The 22,877-nt window shown below is 39.5% G+C and overlaps 1 pseudogene; it reads right to left on the bottom strand.

Moving 5' to 3' along the window:
* Positions 1-3,326: 3,326 nt before the first annotated feature.
* LOC124881840 lies at positions 3,327-5,777 on the bottom strand (annotated as a pseudogene).
* Positions 5,778-22,877: the final 17,100 nt, after the last annotated feature.

The following is a 22,877-nucleotide window of genomic DNA, read 5'->3' as shown; positions in this document are numbered from 1 at the left end:
GCGTTACAATGGGTAGAACAAAACAGAATAGAAAGAGTTCTTATCTGCTCAAATTCACTGTCCTCCTTGATGTCGATTATGGATTTCTCATCCAAAAGCCGTATAGATTTAGTATATGAAATTTATGAAATTTTATTTAGACTTATACAATTTCATTTGATTGTTAAGTTCATGTGTATTCCTGCTCATTAAGAAATAGAAGGTAATGAAGTTGCAGATCGTTTAGCCAAACAGTCTTTAAGTCAAGATAGAATTATGGAAATTCCATATAGTAAATCTGAAATAAAATTTTATTAAGAACAATGTAAAATAAGAATGGCAGCAGCTTTGGGAGGAGGGAACCAAAGGGCGACATCTATTTCAAATACAAAAATCGGTAGGTAAAATAGAAGTAATTGGAGAATATCGGAAAGAACTGGCAGTCATAACAAGATTACGATTAGGACATACACGGTTAAATAAAGCTTTACACATCTTGGGTAAACATCCAACAGGCAGATGTGATTGTGGAAGGGATTTGGAAACAGTAGAGCATGTTGTAATTCATTGTGAAAAATATAGGGTGAGTAGAGAAAAATTAAAGCAAGAATTAAGGAAGTATGGTATGGAACCATTAAAAGTGAATACAGTACTAGCTAAACATGAAATGATAAATAGAGTATTTCTAAGATTTTTAAGACAAACGGGAATATTTGCAAGAATATAAAATAGGTGAGTTATATATTCTGGCCCACACTCCAGCACAGCAGATGACGATAATGCATCTAAACGTTTGATGCCACCCGCCAAAAAATCTCAAAAAGAAGAAGAAGCTATTCTCTAGATCTAAGTCTTCGCAAATCATCAGCAGTTTCAACGCCTCCAGCCATTCTCAGCCTGCCTGCTGTTCTCTACCCCTCCTCAGTTTTCCTACCAGCTCCATTCAAATTAAACACTCAGAAGTTAATTCTTCAAACTTCATCTTTCAAGCCTCAACCAGGATCAGCAAACCTCCCCGGAATCGATCTTGCTCTGCTACTCGGTAAGCTTTGCAACGCTGAGTCAATTTAGACAGCCTCCTTTCTCTCCTACTGAAAACCTCCACTAATAGTATCTCTACCTCTCCAGACCCTGTTGGAGCAGAACTCCGAAGCCAGATTCAACTGCTGCATAACTTTATTTTGTCTTGTAAAATAAACCTTTTAACAATCTTACAGCCTGTGTCCTGATTAGATTCTGCATGTAGGACAGGAAATTACCTGGGAGCATGACAGATCCCAACCAGCTTCAAATGTTTCACTGTGGCCAAAACCTATTCATGCCAGTTGTTTATCTCAAGTTTTAAAGATAGGTATGGTTGAACTCTCTACATAATGTTCTGACAGGGGAGTCATCAGACACCTCTCCACCTATTTCAGTTCTTAGATGATCAGAGGAAATGCTTTTTTTGTGTGTTAGTCATTAAAGCTGCAGTAGGTAACTTTTGTAAATGTATTTTTTTTTTTAAAAACCTTTGTTAAAACTGTCACTATGTCCTGACAGTAGAATGTGGAACACATAATCTGTGAAAAATTAAGCTCCTCTGGCTCCTCGTAGTGGTGCTTCTGCCATTTGCAGAATACACCGCTCCCAGTCAGAAACAACCAATCAGAGCCAGGAGGAATGTCTTAGCAGTGTCAATCACAAAATGTATGTGCTGCTCACACCCCTCCCCCACACAGCACATACCCTTGTTCAAGTTCAAGATTGCTGGTGTGCTGAAGATGTGCTAAAGACACTGTGCTAATAATTTAAGGACCAAGTTTGTAGTCAAAGTATGGTCAGGCCATAGTCAGTGTAATGTGCATCTGTAATGTTTAATCTCTACCAGTAAATGTGCCATAGCTCTTTGCCACCATCATCGGTTGCCCTGCTTACTAGCCTGCGTGTACACGGCAAGCTCTGCTGTGGAGAGAGGACTGTAGCACAGCAGAGAACAAGGGGAAGCGACCTGTAAGGCTAAGTCTATGGTTTTCTCAGAACTCCCTAATGCAGCTTTAAGGCGTCTTACCAGTCTTTTTCCAGAGAGCAAGAAGGTCCAGCTGGGGCACAGATTTTTACCTGTTCAAACTTCTGTTCTCGAGGAGCCTGCCAAAGATGCTTTCACTGAAATTAGGAGGTTTATGCTGGGCTCACCTCCATATTCAGCACAATCCTCCAGTGACTCGGCTTGTCTGGTTCCAGTTGTCATCTTTATTTTTGGTCTGATGGTCATATATGACCATCACAGTCTGATGGTCATATATGACAGGCATTCCTGTTTATTTTTATCCTGTTTTGGGTTTAAGTTTAATATATTAAGACAAGACTTGTCTTGGCTACTTTTATGTTTTACTTCTTTATTTTTCCTTTTTTGTAAATCAGCAGGGATTCAATTTATGTATTTTTTTACTGTCAACTATATTCATTATATATGTCTTAGGAGCTATTTTCTCAAAAGTTAAAACTTTTAAGTCTTAATAGTAAACATGTTCCTTATATATCATTACTTTTAAAATAAAGAACAAGGTGACGGAGTACCATTTTGAACACAGAGCCCGCAGTTAAATTCCAGATCCGCACAGGTCTTCTGATTACCTCATAACAGTTCTTTTTTTAGAATTTTCCTGTTTTACGACATTGGTTAACATATTTAACATCTTTTGCTTCCTTATTTAAAGTCTGTTTAGTTTGTTTTTAAGGTAATGTAGCCATACAATGCCACAAGAAAATCAAAGGGTACAATGAGAGGGTTGTACAATGGTTTCAGATACGTATGGTCCAATATAATATTGGAAAAAGAAAGGTTTTGTGGTTTTAAGTATCACCAGATGTATTTTTTAATTATTTACATGATGAAAGACGAAACTACTGTCATGTATCATGTCAGCTTACAATATTCTTTGAATTAGCACTGGCTAATTTTCTAGATTTAAATTCTGTATATGTGTATTATTACTTGTTCTCTGGTGAACAATTGTGAGCTCAAAGAGTGAACGATATCACAAGAACCTGAAATTAAATTTTACACTTCTAAATACAGCAAATTAAAGGACACTGGATGCTTTACTCTTGATTGTCCTAATCAACAATTTGGGTCAAATGTTTACACACTGATTTGCGGATTTGATGTATATAAAATGTTTTTACAATCCGGACTGATAACACAACATACAACTTCTATGAAATGTAAGACAAGCAGTGGGTGCACGTGTTATGATAATATATCTATTCTGATTTTTCTCTGATCCACACAGGGTGAAAATGATTTGAATACACTTAATCATAGACACACACCCAACTAAATGAAGGCCCTGTCATCAAACCGATCAAGACAGCTTTGAATTAGTAAAATCCCCCTGAAATATTTTTCCAGAAATTATAATTCTGAAAGCTGTCCTGTACCAGCTGTAAAGAAAAAGCATAAATAAACAAATTGAGCGTTGAATTAGAGTAACCCAGTTAAGAGTCTCAAGCACTGAAACCGGGACTGCATCAGTGCTGAAAGGAACCAGGGTTATGCAAACAAATAGAGGAGTCCAGCAGATGAGAAAAACACCCATAACAATAGCAAGAGTTTTTGTGGCCTTTCTCTCCAGCCTAGTTGCCTTTACTCTAGACGTTTTATTGTTTTGGATAATGCGGGCCTGTCTCTGTGCAACTAGAAATACCTTTAGGTAAATACACAGCATGATGAGAGCTGGAAGGTAAAAGGAAAATGTTGGACCCAGAGTACTAGATAGCAGAACCTCCATAGAACAGTTTTATTTACATGGTTCATGATTTAACACTGCAATAGTTATCCCAAATCCAATTAATCCAGATATACCCCAACTCACCAGAATCATCACCACAACAACACTATTAGTAATTCTGGTTCTATAGGTGAGAGGCTGACACACTGCACAATATCTATCAATGGCAATACAATGTTGGGAGTATGATTATTGATTGAATAATCTTGATCAATAATTATAATTACAAATCATAATCTGACAAAATCAATTTCTTAACCATAAATCCTCATTTACGAATCGAGACCAGAGAGGTTTCTGGTGTTGTAATTGTGGCTCAACGCCTCTGACAATTACAACCGTTAAATACTCCGTAATAATTAATAACTATTGCCGGAGATGTCACTGTTTAATCGATCGTTTCTGCCGAAACATGTGGAACTTGAACCTTATTTTGACTGACACATCACTTTTTTGCACACAATGAAACACCAAACGCTCTCTCTTTATCTATGTGAAAATTTATTAATTTTCACCTACTCAACATGCAAAATTCTACACACACAGGGGTAAACACATCTAAATAAGCAAAATCAACAAACGGTAGTGGGTATTATTGAGTCAACCAGCAGTTTATGGCACAACAGAGGAAAGGAGAGGATATGAAAAGGGGGGTGTGGTGATGACTGGTGGGGGTTGGAGCGCAGCTTAGAGTGTCTTTTATGATCTTCTGATCATAAAACTTCCCCCCTTTACTCCTGAAACAAAGGATTGATAACTTTTGGCGGCAAGCTAGCACAGTGAGATTGAAGACAAAGGTAAAATGGAGAATTTTACCATGAGGTCGTTTTAACAGTCCAGTTTTGCAACCCACCTGCGTTCAGATAGTAAACACAGACAGCTCTGGGGATCACGGCGGATCCCGATATTACATAACACATCAAAGTTTCAATAAGCAAGGTTACATGCACATATTATTCAGAACACATGAGATCCTAACCAGCGATTCCGATCGCTTCTACAACCTCTGACCCTGCCCAGGCCTCCTAATAAAGAAATAAAAAAAAGAAATGGGTTTTACTTGTGTCGTCTTCTTCCTGAGCGAGGGAATTTGAGCGAGGAAACGTGGGGTTGAGTTAATTGTGCGTCCACAATTAACTTCAGGGGAACGGTCAGTCTTTGTCCTTCGGTCTTCTGGACAAAAAGGAAAAATATGATCTGACCATCAAAGTCGACTTGAAAATGAAACATGGTAGCGGTTCGTCTCTCCGAAGCTCCGTGTCTCCAGTTACGTGTTAACTCACGTCTTCGATCGGCAAAAGTGAACTCTGCGGCCTTCTTAGTCCACAGACTTCAGTTATGAATAGTTCGTTGTCCAACGAGAGAGAATGAATTAAACTCTTCACAGAGTTCTTCTCTTAAAGTGGCGCTCTTCGATCCCTGGATCTGATTTCCAGCAGAAGGCAGTTTTTCAAACATGAGCGCCTCCTATATAGCATCCTGTGACGTCAGACTGGGGACGCCCAGTCATATCAGTCGCAATGCTTGATGGGATATGTAGGAGCGGGCTGTCCTGGGTACAAAATGGCCGATGCCATTGGAGGGGCACAGTGACGTCCAACAACGGGCAGATAATCCAATACTCAGCAAACAAGTGGTCCAACAACAACATAGGTTAAGAATGGAACATGTGCTCAGAGATACATCAAAGCTGTCCTGTACATGACATATAAAACCTGCATGAAGCAGACATGAGCTCAGGGAGAATGCCATGCTAAAAGGAAAGACCATAACTCCAACAAGAAGGTCCGTCACAGTCAGAGAGACGATGAGAGAGTTTGTGGGAGTGTGGAGCTGTGTGAAGTAACCAAGAGAGATTATTATCAGGAGGTTTCCACAAACTGTAACAACAGCTAAAAATGCAAGGAAAATATATAATAAAACACACTTTATAGCTGAGATATTGTTTAAGGAATAAGAGAAACTGTCTATTTCAGTGCAAGGATGAACATAATCTAAAGCTCCAGTTCTGTTTAATGTTTCCATATTTTCAAATTTAAGTAACTCTTGGAGCCTGCTTCAGTTAACCAGCAATGACAAAAGATGTTCAAAACATGCGTTATCTCAACTGCATTTTTAAGACATATACTGCAGCTATCCATTAAAAAATTTTGACTTGCTTCCCAGCATTAATGCTTCTCTTACCATATCTTCAAAGTCTAAACAAGAACTTTTAAACTATCTTCCTTTTAATCTACGTCTCATTAAGATAATGATGCAACATTTACCTTGTATCCAGGAGACCAACAAAAATATTTTAAACATTCACTTTCACATATTATTACACTTCAGTGTAATATTGCTGTACTAGTTTTCGGCAATATTTTCTTTAATCACTGGCAGAGTAAAATGAAAATACTTCCTTTTCAGTTCTGAAGTTTAAATAAATCAGCTATTCCAGGTTATATATCTGGTTTGACGGAGCAGAATCTAGATGAACAAAACAAATACTAACAAATTAATCATTAGACTGTTTAAAAAAATAAAAGTGTTTGAACAATCAAATCCATCATTAATGCTTGAATAATTATGAAGTGTAAGATATAGTCTGGTGCTGCTAATCAAAGGCACTTGATTAATTTTTGATAATGGATCTTTAGTAAGTGTGAGGAGTTACTTAAGATAACCTACTGCTGCTAACCATCACCATAAGTACTAATCTAAATTTATTTACAACTGCATTTTAGTAGTTATTGTATAATTAGAACAAATATTTACAAGTTAAAAACTCCTCAAGGATCCATGATCTCAAATCCTATTAACCCTCATGGCTACCTTACAAACTTGACACAAGTTACTCTGAAAGCCAGCTGAGCAACAGACTTCAGATTTAAAAGTTAAAGCTATAGACCTCATTTAGACAAGTTAATTGATACATCTATTTGTGACCGTGATTTAGACATTTATATTTCGTCTGGTTTAGACCAAGAAACACTGCTTTATCTGAAAGCGTTCTAAGCTCATCCCTTTTTCACACTGTCTCCATTTTGTGTCTGCTTCATCATCCATCGCAAACTGTGCTGTGTGGCAATTCACAATGCGTTTTAGGATCCGTTAATGCTTTCGACAACAGCAGAAGCAACTGGACTTGAGATCATAAGTTTATTTGAGAGTAGCAAGTTCACACTGGACGTCAAGTGTTCCTGCATTCAAAGCAATGAATATATAGAGCTGCAAGAATAAAAAGGACCTTGTGTCACTGGTTCTGATGTACGTTGCGATGTGATTGAGGGTCTCTTATTTTGAAATGTACTGGATGTGTTTTATTGTTCCATTGTCTGACTTCCTGTGTAGCTCAATCTGGTCTTTGGACCTTTACACGCTTGTCCATCAAAACTAGACTCGATCCATATTTCTGATGGAGGACAGCTCTCTGTCATGCCGCAGCACCATGGAGCCAGTTTAAAATACCACATTGACTAGAATGACCTCTAATAGTGACAGAGAGCAAAACACACGGATGACCGAAGGATCGGTAGCAGGAGGTTAGGCTGGGGAGCATCTTCTCCTGCACCGGCACCCCCAAGGGATGTGTTCTCTCAGCAATCCTCTTCTCCCTCTACATCAATGACTGCAGCTCAGCGGACCCATCTGTGAAAGTTTGCAGTTGACACCACTGTTATTGGACTGATCCAGGACAGTGATTAGTCTGCATACAGACAGGAGGTGGATCGGGTGGTACATTGGAACTTAACCCACTCAAGACTATGGAGATAATGGTGAACTTTCAGAGAACACCACCCCCACACTCTCCCCTCACTATCCTCAACAACCCTGTATCTACTGTGAACCACTTCCAGTTCCTAGGAAAGGCCATTTCTCGAAACCTGAGATGGTCCTCACCCATAGACAATGTTCGGAAGAAGGCCCAGCAGAGACTGTACCTCCTGAGGCAACTCGAGAGTACAACCTTCCACAGTAGCTGCTGGTCATCTTCTACACTGTCATAATTTAGTCTGTCCTGTCTTCCTCCATCTCAGTGTGGTTTGGCTCATCCACAAAACAGGACATGTCCAGACTGCAGCGAACAATCAAGTCTGTAGAGAGACTCATCAGGGCTGACTGTCTCTCCATTCAGGACCTATACAGTTCTAGGGTCAAGAAAAGGGCAGCCTTAATTTCTGCCGGCCCCCTTACACCCTGCACACAAACTGAGTTTTACCTTTAGGTTGGCGCTACAGAGCACTGTCTGCTAAAACCAGCCGCCACAAAGACAGTCTGTTCCCCCAGGCTCTTTCTCTGATGAACATTTAACAGTCATGGTTCAGGAACACCACCATGCATACATGGACTGATATCACATTAACTTCTATTGTAAAGTCAATTGTGTATATATATATATATATATATATTTGAAAAGATATTTCCTGTTTGTCTGTCCAAACTTGGCAGTAAAGCTGATTCTGATTCTGACAGTCTGAGGGGTTAGACTTACTACAAAAAATTGGTAAGGTCCACAAAAGACAAAAATTACAAAACACATAAACCAAAACTCAGTCAGCTTTATTTGATTTATTATCATAAACAAATTTCCTCTTTTTTTTAGTCATGATATTGCAGTAGTATCAGTATGTGGAAAATGCTATGCATTTCTTTTAATTGTAGGCCAACAACAGAGAGAATAGTCACAATGGTAAAGAGCAGTGGCATGCACAGACCTTTAGATTTTTCTATCCCTATCCTGTTTATTTGTTTTCTAAACCTAATTTATTTATCCCTACTCCTTTTGTTTTTTCCTAACCTTAACCCAATAGTCATCCTGGACAAGCACCAATATTTGTAGGAATGTTACAGACAACTATCTGACCCCAATTATTACCAGTAATTGGACAAGCCTATCTACCCGGACACAATTCCTTTAACTGAACAAATAATCAATAAATTGACTACTGCTCTCCCTTTGTCTGTTGGTTTCAGAACAATTTGTGGATGCTCAACTAATTCATCCAGAGAGAATTTAAGTACACCCTTTCATCAAACTTTTTGGATTGTTATGGAATTTAAAATGTCTTATTTTTTTTTTTTCATTGTTTTTTTTTTTTTTTTTTTCTTCTTATGATTTAATATTTGTGTAATGATATCATATGTTAGTGTGTGAAGTAGAGAACGAAGTTAGACTTGAAAAATATAATCAATAAATATTTTATTGAATAAAAGAAATAGACTACATGTTTCATTTTCTTGTAACGGTTTATGGTCACAATGTAATCCATCGGGGTGGTAGTGTCGTCTTACGAAGAGACCTTTTTGATCTCCCATCAGCATTTTTTGGATCTTCCAGCTCAGATCTCGACCAGTAGGGAGAATGAGTTGTCTGCCTTCTTCTTCTTTTTCTTCTCTGCTTAACGCTGGGGGGTGTACCCCCATTTTCAATCGATGTACCCTCTGTTTTGAAACGTCTATATTCTTCACGAGCATAAGGGTTAATGACTGAAGATATAGGGATGTTTACTTCTGACATGGAGTGTAGAAAATCAGACCATCCTCGGGTTTGTGATGCTCCAGATTTTTTAATCGGAAGCATGAGATTTTTCAACAAATCAATCATGTGGGACCCTTTTATAACATTTCCTTTAAATACAAATTCACCTCGCGAAGTCCAACTCTCACTTCTTTCGGATAATTTCTTCAAAATGTACTCGGCATTTTTACGGTTGTGTTTAGGAAGGCTTTTCAGTACTTCCGTAAGAACCTGATCCTTAGGGGCCTCGTCCTGCCCTGGGCCTTGTTTTTCTTGGGACCGCTCATGTTCAGGAACCTCTGTGTCACGCTGCAGCGTTAAACTGACCCGCTGTTTTTCTTCTTTGACACCTTGCTTAAGTAAAGTCAGATACCTCTGGAGAAGAGCATCGTATCTCTTGATTTTTTCATAAGAAGTCACACCCGGCTCGTTTAATATCGCTCTCATTTCAGCATCCAAATTCTCCTCCGCCGTCTGTCTGATGGACGTGTCTGACTGGGCCAGACGCTTGAATTGATGAGGTGAAATGAGAAACATCTTCTGAGATGTTCTGAGAGACATTATCTCCTGATGATTCCACCCACTAGATCACCGATCAAGGGTGCAAGAGCCATTAAGATGGGGAGAATAAAACCACCTCGTTGCTTTTTGAGAGCCAACTGTTTAGTTTTTATCCCGGTTCTTTTATCACCCAACAATCTGATGATATTTCTTTGTTTCTTCAATTGTCGGTGTTGAGAGGGTGATAGTTTAATGTTACCTTTTAGGATATTCAGTGCAATCTCGCACAGAGCCTGAATAAAGTCGGGAGAGCAGTGTGCGAGAATATCTTTACGTTTCTGTGGACAGGCCTGGTACAAAGCTCTGAATAATGTTAAATTCCTTTTTATACGCGCAGACATGATGACTTACTTTGTTCTGGGTACATACACAGCAGGCCACTGCTGAGGAAGTATCCCCGTTCTCAGTCTGAAATGTTCTGGGCAGGTAGGCGTAAAATCGATGATTAAATATCCATGAGCTTCTCTCGTTGCGTCTTCAAAACTCTCCAAGAAGAGACCCTTTTGAGATGGAAACATTTGGCGGGCCAGTATATTCAGCTGGAGTTTATCTCTCGGGTTCTTAAACAACACCATATAATTACAGTTCAAACTAATAGTGCGACTGAACTTCCCCTGATGAAAAACATTCTGAGTCAACATCATAACACTCATATTACGATGGTGACGAAACTGGGTAAAGACCTTCATCACGTTTTCATCATCTGAGGCTTGAGCGATAACATCGTCTAGAATAATCAGATGATTCTGATCAGGAGGAAACAGGTTTTCATCTTCAAAAGAATGAGGCAATCCTTCCACAAAGGTAATATTTTTATTCATCTTCTGCAATTCAGCATACATGGGTTGAAAAGATGTGTAAATCCATACAATATTTTCTGGAACAATATCCATGACATGATTACAGTTTTGTAAAATACTTTTTACAAAGAAAGTTTTCCTGCAGCCGCTGGGTCCAACTATCATACAAGAGAAAGGTGCTCTAAATCTAGGATCAAAATCAATCTCCTGTAAATCCATGTGACTTTTTATTTTATTTATTCTTCAACTCTAATAACCGAAAGGCAGAGTTGTCCCGTCAGAAAAAAGACATCTCTTATCATACACCAGTCGAAACTTTTTAAGAAATGTCGCGTTTGTCAAACGGAATCTCTTTTTATCCCTCCTGATCGTGTGTTGAGGGATTTCAATGACACCCTCACTTGACCCCTGTAAGTAGCCCTCGACTAGCCCTTTGATGCTGTCAAAATTGACCCTCTCGCTGCATTCATGCGTCTGAGTGATGCCTTTAGCACGTATCACTACTTTTTTACGGTTTTTAGTTTGGTATGCATAACTCTTGGGTCCTGTCGATGCAAACTCCGAAATGCTGTCACCATCTAACTCGTCAGTAAGATCACCCAGATAATTCCCCAATTCCAGAGGAGTTTCACCACTTTTTGTCACATAAATCAAACTGTCCGTGTCAATATAAATCAATCTGTCCTGTAACTTCTCCATGCTGCTGAGAAGTTTTAAATGTGCATAAGCGGTGGTGAATGCTGCTATAAACACATTATTTGTCTTACTTGGTGGATATATGACACGTTTACTGAAATTCCACTGCACTACACACATTTCAGGGTTGAAAAAATGAAAATAGTTAACCCTGTATTTACTCGAGAACATGAAGCTGAAAAAGTCTTCAGGGTTAGTGATGACTGTGGTCTGAGACAGATCACTTCTTTGCGCAAATTTCCCCCAAAAACTGTTTAAACACAATTTTGCAACCTGCCTTTTGGCAGGATTCATCTCAATTTTCTCAGGATCTAATTGGATGCCCTGATGCTGTTTGTAGTCGCTTATATACTTTGACTTACTCTCCTGATCCACTGCTTCAGACGGATAGCCTGAAGCCTCCTGCTTACCCTTTAAAAAGCAATGAACGTAACCTTTAAAAATTGTATCACTTCTCTTTTCAAAATGCCACACACCTCTGTGATTTTAGCAAGACGATAACTACACTCCAACGCTTTACAGAGTTCTACACTCGCCCAAACTCCCGTCAGAGCTCTGTCCTCATCATTATGCATGCAGGGACCTGACTGGTTATTTAATTCAGCGCATGAGCGGCAGAGAGTGAACACAAGTTTACCTTGGGATGTCCTGTAAGGTAAAACAGGGAACAACAGGTTACGTGGTGGGTAGACCACAGCTTTGATTATACCGAAGTAGCTGCTGGGGTCATCAAAATCTTTGTAAATGATGGTGGGGTGTCCGAGGAGAAAAACGCAGTTGGCGTTTACATAAGGGTACAGAGATGTGTAATCCACATAGTGTACAGTTTCATCCGGTTCCGCTGTGTACCTCAACTTCATAGGACAGGTGCGTCCACCATACAGAGCATCCCGGGAGGATAGCGGTTCGGGTGCATTAACTTTCTCAAGAAAGCTGATCACCCCTGGGTCTGATTTTTTCATTTCAATCCACTCATGCTCCCATATGACTTCGAGACGAAGGCCGTACACAGTTTGTAACACCTTGCTTCTCTCAACAGTGGCTGCGTAAAACTGTTCAAATGCGACCCCTCTCAACGGACACTTGTCATGAGGCATGTAACACTTTTTACAGCCGTGGAAAAAACAGCCGTAAAATTCAAACGCAACTTTGACACCGTTAATCTCTGCATACCCATCCACTGAATATGGCCCGATTTTCTTTTCACCCCTATTTAATGCATGCTCGATAAATATGGCTCTGCTGTCTGCAATCCAGCCGAGCCATTGAATGGACGCGCTGGAGAACGTTTTACTGCTACGTCTGTAGTCCAGAGGTGATGGAATGGCTAAGGTTTGAGGAGGAAGGAAATTGGTTACAAAAACCTTCATGCAGGCTGATGCTATTGTGATACTTTTAAACGGATCCACACTTGTCTCCTTAAAGAACTCGTCTCTGAATTTTAAGCATCCTTGAAAAAGAATTTCAACGTCATTTTTACAACAACGAATAGCTTCTTTCTTAAAGTCAAAGACCTCTTTGCTCGCTTCTCTGTACCAGCTGCTAAACACCTGTTGTTCTTGAAGACTCATGCGTTCTACAGCGTAGCAGGATGGAGGAGGAAAAGGCCCCACATACTGGAGACGTTGTTCAGAAGAAAATAGGTGGGGAAAAAAAACCCTTGCTTTGATCGGTAAAGCCTAACGCTTTCGGCATGGCACTAAGCTTCATGCACATGAAAGACAGGCTATCAATGTATTTTAACCTGTAATCAGGATCGGTTAAACAGAGAAGTTTACTTCCTACCATGACGAGATTAGGTTTAATGCCTAACTGCAGCATTGCTGTGAGAATCAGGTAACCATCATACCCCCGCGCATTGTGCGCTATTAAGGTGAAGCCTCTGTACTTCGGCCTCCTGAAATGCAGGAGAAATTTTTGGGTGCAATTCAGTCCATAAGCGTACCATTCATCACCTTTCAACGTTTTAGCACAGACCAGAAAGGGGGTATGCACGCCGCTCTCATGGACGAGGCATTCGAAATCATAAAAAATCAGTTTATCATCAAGCTGATTAATTGGACTGCAAGGCTGAATGTAACACTTATGATCATCGCATGTAATGTCTAGGCTGGGGGGTACATTTTCACCGCAAATACTGCATTTTACATTACACACGTGTGGTTTATTCGGTTTACTGATTGGAATAACGTATATCCGTTTGCATACTTTACACAGTTTTACCAACTCACAGTCACTCATAGGCCTTTCAGCACTATTTCTGATGTGCGGTTCCCTGTGTCTGCTGAAACATGAGGAATTACGACAGATTCTTTGACAGCCTGCACAGCTTACAGGATTGCTAATCTGTTGCATACATTTATATGTTCGACACACTGGACAATAACCTTCACAATGGTGTGTATTTGCATTATCATAGCTGGTGTAACAGTAATTACAAATATATCTGCACCCCATAAAACCTTTGAGATTTTTTATCCCATAGTAATGACCTTGAAATAACAGCAAAAACAGAGGGTTTGAACGTTCAGGGAAACTGGTCTCAAATTTACACAGAGCAGTAGAGCCCGTGGTTCTGTAAAACACTACAATTTTTCTCTTCAGAATGGTTTCAAATTTACCAATATCACTAAAAGTAACTGCTGTTTGCTTGTCGAGGCCTGCCTGATGCTGCCATCTCCTCCCCAGTTCTACAGCACGGTGATCCGTGAGCTCAGGATCAGAGACGTGTGCGAGGCTGATTGCAAAACATAACTGATTACCGGTATTGTTTATAATATACAAATGACGCATTTTCTTATTAAACAGTTCACAGTCTAACGTTCCTGCAGCTTTACGCTTAGAACCTCCTGCTGGGTCATTAACAACCTGAAGAACAAATTCCATGTTATTATCTACAGGTATATTTGCATTCGATTGTACTAAATCTTCGAGGAAGTTTTCGAAAGCAGGCAGGATCATATTTCCATCATCTGTAACAGTAAATGTGATGTGACGATTGAGATTTTCACCCATTAATTCCAGCTGCACAACGTCGTTACGTCTGGTTAACGATCTCGCAGCGTCGGCTAATTCAATGATAATACGCATGATGTCTGTATAGAATGCTGCTAAATCTGGAACGTTACTTGGACAGGGCGGCGGTATGGTAAAAGGTCTCCTTATTTCATGGTTATTAAAATGTTCACGTTCAACCACGGCTGGAGGGTTTCGTCCTATTTGATCAGAACTAACTGCTACGTCCGTATTGAAATGACCCCCGTGCTGATCTGCGGCGTGTGACGTAGAAGGATTCTGATGAGTGTCAGGTGGATCATTTTGCTCAATACTGAGTGGACAAAATGCTCTATTTAAATCGTCAAGAGCCTGATTGATTACGTTTAAAACGTCACTGTGCTGATGTTCATTTATTACATTTTCACTGTTAGCAGGAGATGCATTTAAAACGATGTTATCTGCTACTTCTGCATTAATGGGAATTTCGTTAAGTTCATTAACTAAATTTCTTATTTCATCCAGGGCAAGTCTGATTATTTGATCAGAACTAACTGCTACGTCCGTATTGAAATGACCCCCGTGCCGATCTGCAGCGTGTGACGTAGAAGGATTCTGATGAGTGTCAGGTGGATCATTTTGCTCAATACTGAGTGGACAAAATGCTCTATTTAAATCATCAAGAGCCTGATTGATTACGTTTAAAACGTCACCGTGCTGATGTTCATTTATTACATTTTCACTGTTAGCAGGAGATGCATTTAAAACGATGTTATCTGCTACTTCTGCATTAACGTGAATTTCGTTAAGTTCATTAACTAAATTTCTTATTTCATCCAGGGCAAGTCTGATTCGGTTATCCATTTCTATGAACATAAGAAAAAAAAAAAATATAAAACTAACCTACAGAAAAAAAACCAAACAAAAACAAAACACTGATCAGTTCAGTTTAAAATCACCTTGATGTCACCAAAATGCTTCTTTAACAGAATCTGACATGCTGCCAGAAGCGTTAACGATGAGGCCTTATTACGAAGATTCCGTGAGGCTATAGAGACTGTCTTCCTGCGCTGTCCGTTTCTGTAGCCAATCTGTCCTACCATCAACGTTACCTCTGTAAGGAGAATGAACAAAAAATAAATAAATAAATAAAAATATGTATATATATATATATATATATATATATATATTGAAATAATCACATTAAAGCTGGAAAAAAAACAAAGGAATTCAAATTAATTCAGTATGTATGTATGAATTAAAACGTACCGTTCATTAATCCACTCACTAGCGTTGCTCTGCTTTGTAGCGCAGAGAGTCGCTGTCTTTTGGCCGGGGTTAAATATTCTGTAAAAACAGAAGACAATAAAAGTTATCTTACGCTGCGCAGCACAGCGTTCATAAATAAAACGAAAAATAGTTTTTAAAATACACACGTTTTTTTTTTTTATCTTACTCCGATTCTTTGCGGTAAAACCTCCAGATTTCACTTCTTGTTGAACTGAAACGGTGCCTCTCTGCTGAAAGCTGTCTTGATCTTTGAAAAGCGACCTTCTGGTGGGTGGATTCAATGTGGCATTTTTGGATGTATCTGTAAACAGGTTTATATGACATTTTATTGAACTATGCTTAAAATACATATATATTGTTTTTATTTAATTTTTATTTATTTTTTCTACCCTGCTGCTGCTGCTGCTCGACAGCTGTGTCTTCCACAGAGCTCTCAGTCGAATCTGTAAACAGTTTTTATCTGAGGTTTAAAATACATTCACTCTCAAAGAAAAAATAGCTGGTTCCTAGGACTTACTTACTTTCTGGTGGTGCCGGTAACTTATCCGGTGTGTCTTCAGGGGAAATGATGATAATTGACGGAGGAGTATTCAAAGAATCAGTTTTAATTTCTGTGTTAGAAGAAAGTTCAGATGTTGTTGTTGGGGTTTTTTCTTGTTTGGAAATAATTCGCCTTCTCAATTTTGACTGTCGATTCCAGCCACTAAACCCTCCAAATTGATCATTCGGGTTTACCTCTCTCATCAAATCTATAAATTGAAACATTGTCAAGGGTTAACTATAATATATATATATATATATTTTATTGCATTTAACATTTACTTACCATAATCTGATTGTGTCAAGATGAAATCATCAAGGTCATCAGCGGGGGGTTCTATGACAAAGAAACAAATATATATATATATATATAAACAATATATATAAACAAAATTAGAGAACATTCACATGCATTTAATGATTTCTTAAAAATGAATACTTACTTACTTACGTTTAAAGATGTCATTGTGCTTTTGTGAATTATCAGAAGTAGAAGCCACAATTTCCGGGTTTCCTGAAATATTTACCAACATTTTTTCTTGTCAGTACTGGTATTTTCAATGTAACAAGTGTTATGGTTCAAAGATATTCAGCATTTGAAGACCCTGACACTGAGGTTAGCCAATGAAACAGCCCCCGAACAACATTTTACACACAGTATTTATACCAGAACATTACAGTGTTATCTCAACTGCAAAGACTATGTTTTTAAGACCAAAACCTTTCTTGAGTTCAAAGGTGATATGGTTATCTAAGGAACAGACCTAACTGCCCCTTCCTGACATCGCCCCTAACAGATGGATATAGTATAACTGTAACTCCCTGAAACCTTTTACTCTAAGATGAAAAAGTAAATGTTTTAGAAAAGCTACAGGTAACTAAAATTATCATTCCTTTTTTCCTAAAATGGAGTCTCTCATGATTAAAAAAACAAACACATCATTACTAGTCAATTTATAACTTGGAAACAGTATACTGAAGTTCTTTTTTTTGCTGTTAATCTCATATTCATCTTACCTCTTTCAGCTGCTTTTCCAGTTCAAAGGTGATATGGTTATCTAAGGAACAGACCTAACTGCCCCTTCCTGACATCGCCCCTAACAGATGGATATAGTATAACTGTAACTCCCCTGAATAACCTTTTACTCTAAGATGAAAAAGTAAATGTTTTAGAAAAGCTACAGGTAACTAAAATTATCATTCCTTTTTCCTAAAATGGAGTCTTTCATGATTCAAAAACAAACACATCATTGCTAGTCAATTTGTAACTTGGAAACAGTATACTGAAGTTATTTTTTTTTTCTGTTAATCTCATATTCGTCTTACCTCTTTCAGCTGCTTTTCCAGTATGTTGACGCAGAAGCTGAAGGTTTTTCTCGTTCCATCGATGTAGTGAAGCACAATCTTTTAATTTACTTTTTAGGTCTTTTCTATTTTGAACTGATTTAGACTGGCTCATATATTCAACAAATAGGTCCTGCTGTAAAGCAAAATGAACTTACAATTCTATCAGGTTACACAATTCATTTATTAGGATTTCATGTGATAGGTCAACATTAAGTTGATTATACCTTTAAAATATAAAAGGATGCATGTCTTTTTTTGTTTTTTAGATGTATTAACGCCTGAAAAAACATACAGATTATTAATAACACCCTTAAACACACCCCTGTGTGTTTTAATTGGCTCATTTAAGGCCTTCCCCGTAACACCCTTAAACACACCCCTGTGTTTTAATTGACTCATTTAAGGTATCGCCCCTAATGACGACAACCAATCAGCATCCACGGTTACGCCACCTTGGACACACCACCTGCTTGACCACGTGACCTCCTGCCCACATGGCAACCATATGGCCCCCACCAGAAGTCCCGCCCTCACCGGAAGTCCCGCCCTCACCGGAAGTCCCGCCCACCTGTCAAAAAGTTTGATGAAAGGGTGTACTTAAATTCTCTATTCAGTGCTGAAAGTTCAGCTGGGGTCAAATTGGAGGTCAATTGGTGGAATTTAGAATTCTTAAAAAATTCAAGGTCCCTATGAATCAGAATTTGGGTTTCAGGAGGCAGTTCCCTCATAGGAGGCGACCAGATAGATTTAACAGTGAAAGGCTGGCATGGACCACTAATATCAGAGCCAAAGAATAGTTTTAATTTGACCCTTCTATGATATTGCTGAAAGTCATACCTGCTTTCCAGTTCCTGCCACTCGTTGCCACAACCCTTTGTAGGAACAAAAGTGAAACCTCTGTTGAGCACGGAGAACTGTGCTGGGGACAAAACAAAAGTTTCAGAGAGGTTAATAACAGTCTGATCCCCTTCCAAACCGGTAGGACTTGTGGGGATGTCTATTTTACCAGCCCATACCAGTGGGCTCGTAAACAGGCTGCAGTGTTCTGGGTCCAGTGAACCCCATCCCTCTCATCTCAAAACCCTCTTTCAAGGCCGGGAGGGGTTCCTTGAGGGTTCTGATGAAGCTGTTCTGGTGGCGAAGCATCGCCTGATCCCTTTGAGGAAGGAGGGGGCCAATGTTAACCTCATGTATATAAACCTGAGCTTCAGGAAACCGGTGGGCAGCTACTCTCAGGGTTGACTGCAGTTCCCTGAGTGCTGCGCGTTTCTCTCTCTGGTTACGATTGTTTATTCCAAATGAGAGAATCAGCTTCTCCACCTTGCACTCAATCCTGGCTTTGGCTAGGAGCACCCTAACAGTTCCCCCCTGTGTTATCACGAATAAGTCATGAGTAAATACATGTAAAATGAAACACTCTGTGTAAGCACAAACCCACAGGACGGAAAACAGATTATTTTGTGGGAAACACTTACACGGTTCCTCCGCCCCTAGGCAACCACCAATCATGGCAGAGTGAAACAATATAATAAAGCAAAGAAACAAAATGTAATAATAAAAAATAAAATAATTAAAACAAGCCTTGTTCATATCATCATTGCACTTTTTCTCATTTCACTTCAACAGCAACTTCTTTCGATTTTCTGCTATAAGGTCATTTTATGAAGTACAAGTATGAATACACTCAGGCATTGAAGATATATTCATTTACAACATGTCATCATAATCATCTTCTTTTTGGGTCCAGTGTCTATCTTGTCCATCTCTTCTCGTGTGATGTTACATCCTGTGGATCCTGTCTTAAACAGAGAAAGAGCCCTGCTACCAGGTTTAAGCTCAGGCTTATCAGTCCTGTCCACACGTCACAGAAAGCCATGCTAAATTGGGCACAGGTCAGTTGTTTTCTTCGCCGGTTTGAGATGTTGGACCATATGGGTCCAACCCCTTTGTACCCGGTCATTCCCCTGTTACCCCGTCGGTTGGTTTGGCTCCTGTAACGGTGATATTAGCTTACAGTGGCTCTTGTGGATCCAGGATGGTCTCTCTGCGATTTTCAGAGCTGTCGGTGTGGTCAGGAGAACACGGTATGGCCCTCTCCAACAGGGGGTGCTCCAGTCCTTTCTGTGAAGTGTCTTAATCAGGACCAGGTCCCCGGGCCTCAGGTTGTTCTGTGAAATCGGAGCAGAATTTACTGGCAGACTACTGGAATACTGTACTTCTTTTGTTTGTAACATCTTATTCATCCATTCAGCTAATGATGTTTCCTGCTGTGCTTTTCCTATGTCATCCATTTCTGATGGCAATGGAAAATGTCTGCCATGTACTATTTCAAATGGAGTGAGACCAATTTGATTTGGAGTTATTCTCATCCATAATTTAACCAGAGATAGACATTCAGGCCATGGCCTCCCGGTTTCTTCCATTGTTTTCCTTAATGTATTTTGTATTGTACCATTTGTTTGTTCAACCAGCCCAGCAGATTGTGGGTGGTAAGAACAATGTTTTTTTTAACTGAAACCCTAATGCTTTAGAACACAGTTCTATTACATTATTTACAAAATGAGTCCCATTATCTGATCTTATGATTTGTGGGATACCATATGTAGGGAAGTAATGTGTCACTAAACTCTTCGCAACTGTGAGCGCATCACAGTGTTTTGCAGGGTACATCTCAACCCACTTCGAAAATGCATCTATAACCACTAAACAATATTTCTTTCCCCCTGACCATGATAGCTCTATGAAATCCATGTGTATCGTGTGAAAGGGATGAATTGCTGCTGGGAACTTGCCTCTTTTGGGTCTCATGTTCCCCTGTGGATTATGTTTGCAGCAAATAATACATGATCTACAAAAGTCTGAAAAATATATGGTATGGAAATGTAGATTTACTAACTGTATCATTCCCCCTCTTGACACATGGGAAACCCCATGTGTCGCATGGGCCGCCGTCTTGTATAAATTCGTTGGTAATATTGGCTTATTTCCCAAATGATAAATGTCATCTTTCTTTATGGCCCCTCTACTCAGCCAAGATTTAATTTCTGCAGCTGGTGCAGATTGTTGTGAATCTTTCAGCACATCTGTATCTATAAATAAGAGATCTGACATTTTCAAAGTGAGGGGAAGCCTCGAAGCTATTTTAGCAGAAATATCAGCAAAGGTGTTTCCCTTCGTTTCCATGGTTTCATTAGATTGATGCGCTTTACATTTACAAAGTGCTATCTTTGCAGGTAGCTGGATAGCTAACAGCAGTCGTTTTAACAGATTAAAATGTGTCAATTCTGTTCCAGCTGATGTTTTAAACCCCTCTATTTTCCCATATTTTGGCAAAATGGTGAACAGAACCGAATACATATTGGCTGTCTGTGTAAATGGTTAGGATTTTTCCTTCATATAATTCACACGCTCTGATAACAGCATACAGCTCTGCAGTCTGTGCTGAGCATGTATGGGGCAGGGCCTGTGATTCTATACTTTTAGTTTCAGTGGTTACTGCATAACCAACTCTGTTTTTTCCATATTCATCTTTTGATGCTGATCCATCTACAAAGATTATTTGTGAGTTTTCCAGAGGAGTCTGACAGATATCTTGCCTAGGTTTTGTGTCTTCCTCAACCTTTGTTTTACAAGAATGTGGTTTTCCATCTTCTGCTGTTGGAATTAGCATGCTAGGGTTCAGTGGACCACATCTTTGCAGAGTTATATTTGGTTGTGAGAGTAACAATGAGGTCAACGTAATATGCCTTGCATGATTCAAGAAAGGAAGTGAAGTTTGTAGCAATACAAGTGGCACTGAATGAGGAACTTTCAGTGAGCGGGTGGCACAACACAATTTCAGCTGTCTGCTTCACAGCTTCTGCTGCTGCGATGCACCTCTGCAGACAATTTGGAAATCCAGATGCCGCAGAGTCCAATTTTTTAGAATAAAATGCTAAAGGTCTATTTTTGGAGCCAAATGGTTGGGTTAATACAGCTTTCATATATCCCTTACATGCATCTACACAAAGTGTGAAAGGCTGGCTATAATCCGGAAGAGCTAAGGTGACTGTTGTTTGAAGCAGATTTTTTAGCTCTGTGAATGCTACTTCTCCTTCCTTAGTCCATATGATTTTGTCTTTTAATGTCATGTCTTTGCCATAGATCATAGATTGCAAGGGTTGTACAATGGCTGCAAAGTCTGGTAGCCATTCTCTGCAAAAATTACACAGTCCCAGAAAGGACATCATTTGTTGTTTAGTTCGTGGTTTTGGGGCTTCCTGTATGGCTGTTTTTATACTACTTAGGAGGGAACGGCCATGTTGTGATAACATATGTCCCAAATAAATCACTTTCTCCTTGCAAAACTGCAGTTTATCCCTAGAGGCTTTGTGCCCCGTCTGGTAGAGATGTTTCAAAACTGTTATAGTAGCTTCCTCACAGTGTTGTTGAGTGTCTGAAGCTATGAGAATATCATCTACATACAACAGGACTTGACTATGTTCAGGCACCTCACAGGTGCTCATAGAGTATCTTAAGGCTTGTGTATATACATGTGGGCTTTCACTGAAGCCTTGTGGTAGTCTGGTGTAAGTTTATTTTTTCCCTTTAAACTGAAAGCCAAATACATGCTGTGACTCTTCATGCAGTGGTACTGTAAAGAAAGCATTGCTAAGATCTACCACTGAGAAATATTTTTTATCTGGAGTTAATGAATGCAGTAATGTATGTGGATTCGGGACGTCTGGAATCGCATGTCACACTTTTTTATTTATCGGTCTAAGATCCTGGACCATCCTCCACTTTCCTGTGCTGGCTTTCTGCACTGGAAAGATAGGTGTGTTGCATGTAGCATCAGGTGCTTCCCTTAATATTCCTGACTTCAACATATCCTGTATCTCTGTGTGTAACTGGCATGTGTACATAGAGCAGAGGGGTTCAAGCTTACGGAGTGAAGCATAGAAAGTGCAAGGTCCTTAGGGAGGGAAGTAGAGAGTCCAAAGTCATAAATTAGTGAAGGACAAGGAATCATCGATGGGGGAGAAGAAGACAGGGGAGAACAGCGCACAGAGAGGGCAAGGTCATAAATTGGGGAAGGAGACAAGGCTGGAGCCAGACAGGATAACAACCAGAAGTACTCCTTATTTGGATATGAGGTTATATGGTTGCTGGGGAGATATTTACAGACAGGATGATTGTGTATGTGTACTGCATAGCAGCGAAGGGTATATAAAGATATTGTGGCCCCTCCAAAACAGACAACACACAGACGTTTCCAGGTACCAGTGTAAGTGTGAGTCCCCTCTCTGAATTCAGATTGTTTTTTTTATAAACTTGTGGAAACGTACAACTGATCTCTGACTGAGGATTGTCCTTTGGGTGCCAAATAAAAGAGTCGGGGAGAGGTGAGGAGTAATG

Source organism: Girardinichthys multiradiatus, chromosome 15, assembly GCF_021462225.1.
Source record: "Girardinichthys multiradiatus isolate DD_20200921_A chromosome 15, DD_fGirMul_XY1, whole genome shotgun sequence".
In the NCBI taxonomy this organism is placed as follows: Eukaryota; Metazoa; Chordata; class Actinopteri; order Cyprinodontiformes; family Goodeidae; genus Girardinichthys; species Girardinichthys multiradiatus.
Note: the sequence above shows the minus strand (reverse complement) of the source record. Positions and strands in the feature narration are given on the sequence as shown.